The following is a 6634-nucleotide window of genomic DNA, read 5'->3' as shown; positions in this document are numbered from 1 at the left end:
GTGCCACCATGGTTTGGCTACTGGATGGTGTCTGTAATTTATCTGTGGAGAGGGTCTGGGTTTGGGTCTGGTGTGGTTGATTGGTGATGGCGTTCTGTGTGCCTCTGGATCTGGTGTCAGTTTTTGTGGGGAGGGCTAATTTCCAGATGTCTGGCAAGCGGGATGTGTCGTCACGCTTGTTCATGTTGTGAGGGTGTTTCTCTATCTCGATGGCTTCCATGATTATTCTCTTGTGGTGATGTTCCATGTTAGAGAGCAATTTGGAATCTGCAAAATTAATTTCGTGCCCTGTTTCTTTCATGTGTTGGAAAAGAGAGGAAGTTTTTTCTTCTTTTTTGACGGCATTCTTGTGTTCTGCGATACGTGCATTTATTCGTCTGTTTGTTTGTCCAATGTACGTGGCTGGGCAGACTTTGCAGGGTATTTCATAGACCCCTTGGTTTTCCAACTGGATTTTATCCTTGGGGTTTCTGAGGATATTGGCTATTTTTTGGTTGGCGCAAAAGGCTGTTTTGATATTGTGTTTATGGAGGATTTTGCTAATTTTATCTGTAGTGCCCTTGATATAAGGAAGGAGGGCCATGCCATTGTTTTCTTCTGTGTCTTGGTTTTTGGGGGGTGTTTCTTTTTGGATTAGCTTCGTAACCCTGTTTTGCTGGTATCCATTGGCAATTAACACATTTGAGAGATTCTGTAACTCAGTTGTCAAGTGGTCTTTGTCAGCCAGGCGTTTGGTTCTGGAGATGAGGGTCTTGGCTACGGAGTTTATTTGTGCAGGGTGGTGGTGAGATTGTGCATGTAAGTAGCGGTTGGTGTGTGTTTTTTTCCGGTAGATAGTGTGTCCTAGGGAGCCATCAGGTTTTTTGTAGATTAGGATGTCAAGGAAGGGAAGTTGGTTGTTGGCTTCTATTTCCATAGTGAATTGTATTTTGGGGTGTAGGCTGTTGAGATGTGTGAGGAAGCTGTCCAGTTTTTCCTTCCCGTGTGGCCAAATTACAAAGGTGTCATCAACATATCTGAGCCAAAGTTTGGGTTTGTGTTCTGACTTGTCTAAAGCATTGGTTTCAAAGTGTTCCATGTACAGGTTTGCGATGACCGGTGAGAGGGGAGATCCCATAGGTGCTCCTTCTATCTGTTTGTATCTTTGTCCATTGTGGATGAAGTACGTGTTGGTTAGGCAGTGGTTGGTCAGGTCCAAGATGTATTCGGGGGGATTGTATTTGTTTTGAATGGCTGTCAAGGCTTCATTAATGGGCACTTGTGTGAAGAGAGATACAACATCGAAGCTCACAAGTAGGTCATTGGGATGTAGGTTTTGCTTCTTTATATATATATATATATATATATATATTAAATGTTCATAAATGTACAAGGCAAACACATACATTAGTATATAAACCACATGTCTGAAATAGCACAGTAGAACAGTCCTAAAGCCATTTTGACTCTTTCAGTGACCTCAAATATTCCTCTGCAGTTTGGATGGAAATGGGAAAAGCCTCCCCTCCTCCTCTGCTTAAAGACCTCCAAAGAAGGAGACTCCACCACACTCCTTGGCAGCAAATTCCACTGTCGAACAGCTCTTACTGTCAGGAAGTTCTTCCTAATGTTTAGGTGGAATCTTCTTTCTTGTAGTTTGGATCCATTGCTCCGTGTCCGCTTCTCTGGAGCAGCAGAAAACAACCTTTCTCCCTCCTCTATATGACATCCTTTTATATATTTGAACATCTTCTTCTTCTTCTTCAACTGAACAAAAAATAGGAGTGCCAAAATACTAGAAATTTCAAAATCTTACTAGGAGCCTGCTTAATTAGAAGAAGAAAGAATTCAACTTTCCCTAAGAGTATATCTGCAACAATCTGTAATGTTTATGTTGGATCCATTCATTCTTCCAAATTCAGTATTTCAAAATGCTCTGACTGGGAAGTCCACCCCTAGACTTGTAGGAAGAGGAAGGAAGAGCTGTAGGCACAGAAGGGACTCTGATAAATTAAAACTTATACATCAACAAAATGCAGTCTGAATCCAGATACTAATTTCTAAGAGTCCCCTGCCTCTGAATACAATACTCTGGTGTTGGCTGGTGTCGATTGGGACTGGAGGGGTGTAAGGCTGGAGGCCAACAGTAGGTGGAGCCAGAACCAATATCAACCAACTAATTCTAGTTTTGTCCCCATCTTACTCCTTGGACTCAGCTTTGTTGTTTAGTTGTTTAGTTGTGCCCGACTCTTCGTGACCCCATGGACCAGAGCACACCAGGCACTCCTGTCTTCCACTGCCTCCCAGAGTTTGGTCAAACTCATGTTGGTAGTTTCGAGAACACTGTCCAACCATCTCGTCCTCTGTTGTCCCCTTCTCCTTGTGCCCTCCATCTTTCCCAACATTAGGGTCTTTTTCCAGGGAGTCTTCTCTTCTCATGAGGTGGCCAAAGTATTGGAGCCTCAGCTTCAGAATCTGTCCTTCCAGTGAGCACTCAGGGCTGATTTCCTTCAGAATGGATAGGTTTGATCTTCTTGCAGTCCATGGGACTCTCAAGAGTCTCCTCCAGCACCATAATTCAAAAGCATCAATTCTTTGGCGATCAGCCTTCTTGATGGTCCAGCTCTCACTTCCATACATCACTACTGGGAAAACCATAGCTTTAACTATACGGACCTTTGTTGGCAAGGTGATGTCTCTGCTTTTTAAGATGCTGTCTAGGTTTTTCATCGCTTTTCTCCCAAGAAGCAGGCGTCTTTTAATTTAACTCTTTAAATTTAACCCATATATCCTAAAGATGCCACAGACTCCATTGACCTTCCTTCCAAGGAAGCTGGACCTTGGGAAGTGAAAATTTCCCTTGATTACTGCAATGGATTATTCGTAGGACTGCCTCTGAAGATGGTTCAGAAACTTCAGCTAGTGCAGAATTCAGCAGGCAGGTTGCTCACCAGAGCAAGACGGTTTGAGCATATTACACCGATCCTGGTCTGACTGCACTGGCTACCAATTAGTTTCCGGGCCCAATTCAAAGTGCTGGTTTTGACCAGTAAAGCCTTAAACGGCTCAGGACCGCAACACCTCAAGGACCGCCTCTTCCGATATGAAGAGGTCCGTGGGGTGGCAACACGAGAACGGGCCTTCTCTGCAGTGGCTCCCCATCTGTGGAATGCTCTCCCCAGGGAAGTTCACCTGGCGCCTTCATTATACACCTTTAGGCACCAGGCAAAAACTTTCCTTTTTAACCAGGCCTTTGGTTGACCTGATCAACATCCATACCCTTTTAAAATGTGGCTATTTTTGGAAGATATTATTGGGTTATTGCTTTTTTTAATTTTGTATACAGTGGTATCTCGGGTTACAGCTTCAGATTACAGACTCCGCTAACCCAGAAATATTACCTCGGGTTAAGAACTTTGCTTCAGGATGAGAACAGAAATTGTGCTCCGGCAGTGCAGCAGGAGGCCCCATTAGCTAAAGTGGTACCTCAGGTTAAGAACAGTTTCAGGTTAAGAACAGACCTCCAGAACGAATTACGTTCTTAACCCGAGGTACCACTGTACAGTGGTGCCTCACAAGACGAAATTAATCCGTTCCGCGAGTCTCTTCGTCTTGCGGTTTTTTCGTCTTGCGAAGCACAGCTATTAGCGGCTTAGCGGCTATTAGCGGCTATTAACGGCTTAGCGGCTTTAAGAAAAAGGAAACAAACTCGCAAGAACTCGCAAGACGTTTCGTCTTGCGAAGCAAGCCCATAGGGAAATTCGTCTTGCGGAACGACTAAAAAAACGGAAAACCCTTTCGTCTAGCGAGTTTTTCATCTTGCGAGGCATTCGTCTTGCGGGGCACCACTGTACTGTGATCTTTTTATGTGAACTGCCCTGAGACCTCCAGGTATAGCACAGTATATAAATTCAATAAAATATCATCATCACCATCATTATCATTATCATCACCATCATCTCTTAGCGCTTGGAAATTGGGGTAGCATGTAACACTCCCCCTCACCTTGGGAGGAAGGTAATCAAGCCTATTCCCCTTCAGTCTACCAGAGAAGCTCAATGTGTGAAAAAGAAATTACCGGTAGCTGGTTCCTTTTTTTGTTACCTATTTTTCTTCCTTATCACCAACAGAACCCAGCTGGATTTAAACATTGGTCAGGTCCACGAATTTATCTGGCCAAGTAAACTTTTAGTATTTGGGGGAATGGTAACATGTGACCTGGGCTCTCCTCATGCGGATATGTATCTCTATAGGCTTGATTCATGAAATTTTCCTCCCTTTGTTTCACTTTCCTTTTCATTTTTTAAAGGTGGAAATTAATTGAGCAATCAGCTGCTCCATATGTACAATCCCTATTTAATGGGGACAGTCCTGATTTTCTGGCATCTCACCCTGATGAATCACATTCATCTTTTGAGAAGATGCCTCGGCATTATTTCTGTTATTCCAGAAATGAAACAAGTAGGTGCCTTCTTCAGAGAATGGAACTCAGGTATGTTGGTGATGGCACCAGCACTGGCCAATATACCCCAACCAACTAGAGCCAGCTTTTCCTTAACAGGCTAGAAACTCAGATACTTAGTCTTCACAGAGCTTGCTCCAGAACATGAAAATGAATTCATTTTCAAGTCAGCAAAGGCAATTTCAAATCACCTACCTGTTTTGTCTGCAAATCCCCATGAGGCTGCAAATCCCCATTCTGAGATAAGTTTGAGCAGAGAAGAACAACAACAAAAAAGATACCGTCAGATTATATGTCCCATTGCCATCCAGCTTGGATGCTGGATCTAGAATATGCTTCTGTTTTGTTTTCAGATATCCAATACTAGTCAGTATATGTATATGTATATGTATATGTATATGTATATGTATATGTATATGTATATGTGTGTGTATACCATATATGTATATACCGTATATGTATATACCGTATATGTATATACCATATATGTATATACCGTATATGTATATACCGTATATGTATATGTATATGTATATGTATATGTATATGTATATATACAGCTCAGCTGCACAAGATACTTTGGATGCAACCGGTGGTGAATGGTGAAGATGAGTTATTTTTGTTGTGATAGCCCTGTAAACTGTGTTATGCAAGGTTGGCGCTATTCATTTTTGATAGGCTGGGATTTATCTGCTTAATTAAATTAGAAGCAAAGAAATAAACAAGTGAGTCACAGGTGAAGATGTGCTTTGTGAATACCAAGCAATAGTGCCCCACATTTTAAGATTAATAAATGGGGCAGATAGCCAGGTTGCACTATATAAAATGCTAAACAGATCTGGGGAAAATTAGGTGCTTTTTCACCAATTGATTGACTTCTGGTGTTTTTTTTCTGCAGGTACTCAAAGATACACATTACAGTGGTACCTCGGGTTACATACACTTCAGGTTACTGACTCCGCTAACCCAGAAAAAGTACCTCGGGTTAAGAACTTTGCTTCAGGATGAGAACAGAAATCGTGGGGGGGCATGGCAGCAGCGGGAGGCCCCATTAGCTAAAGTGGTACCTCAGGTTAAGAACAGTTTCAGGTTAAGAACGGACCTCCAGAACGAATTAAGTACTTAACCCGAGGTACCACTGTACCAGCACCTTCCCGCCCCCCGCCCCCAACATGTTAAAAGTGTGGCACTTACTGTTACAACGTCATGTTGAGTACTGGCACTTTTATCTTAAAAAATCCGAAAAACAAAAGCTGCTTCTGGGCATGATCCCTGCTTATTAATGGTGGTGGTGGTCGTCACTGAGTTATCACCTTCTAAATCACTGTCCCTGGGTGGTTTACGCATAAGCTAATTTAAAACAGTTAAAAACACAAAAGCAACAAATATATTTCAAACAAGACTAAAACCTAATAAGATGACACTCATGGTAAAGACCCATTTATCCAGCTTAAAAGGCCTGTTGGAACAAAAATGTTTCCAGTTGTTTCTGGAAAGTGTGAATAGTGAATGCTTGTTGTATCTCAACAGAAGGGGATGTGGGTGGCGCTGTGGTCTAAACCACTGAGCCTCTTGGGTTAGCAGTTCGAATCCCCACTCCGTTGCTCTATCCCAGCTCCTGTCAACCTAGCAGTTCGAAAGCACACCAGTGCAAGTAGATAAATAGGTACCACCGTGGTGGGAAAGCAAACAGTGTTTCTGTGCACTCTGGTTTCCGTCACAGTGTTCCATTGCACCAAAAGCGGTTTAGTCATGCTGGCCACATGGCCCGGAAAGCTGTCTGTGGACAAATGCTGGCTTCCTCAGCCTGAAAGCAAGAGGAGCGCCACAACACATAGTCGCCTTTGACTGGACTTAACCATCCAGGGGTCCTTTACTTTTAACTTTACTTTTATCTCAGCAGAAACACTATTCCACAGAACAGAGGCGGCAACACTAAAAGTCCTGCTCTGACTTACTGCAGAGCAGGCTTCTGAAAGCATAATTACATATGGCCTTTCCAATCATACTTTGAGGACAAAACACAGGAACAATGATGTTTGCCCCCCCCCCCACAAACTCAGCCACCTCTTTTCATGCAAAGAATGCCATAGATCTGTCTTCCAAAGCCCCAAATATTGTTCAGATACTCATCAACTGGGTTGTAACATTCAGGTGATAAATTGGTTAACTGGCTAGAAACCTTTTGTGTGG

Source organism: Podarcis muralis, chromosome 14 (assembly GCF_964188315.1).
Source record: "Podarcis muralis chromosome 14, rPodMur119.hap1.1, whole genome shotgun sequence".
Taxonomy (NCBI): domain Eukaryota; kingdom Metazoa; phylum Chordata; class Lepidosauria; order Squamata; family Lacertidae; genus Podarcis; species Podarcis muralis.
The sequence above is the reverse complement of the archived record's forward strand: the minus strand, read 5'-3'. Positions refer to the sequence as shown.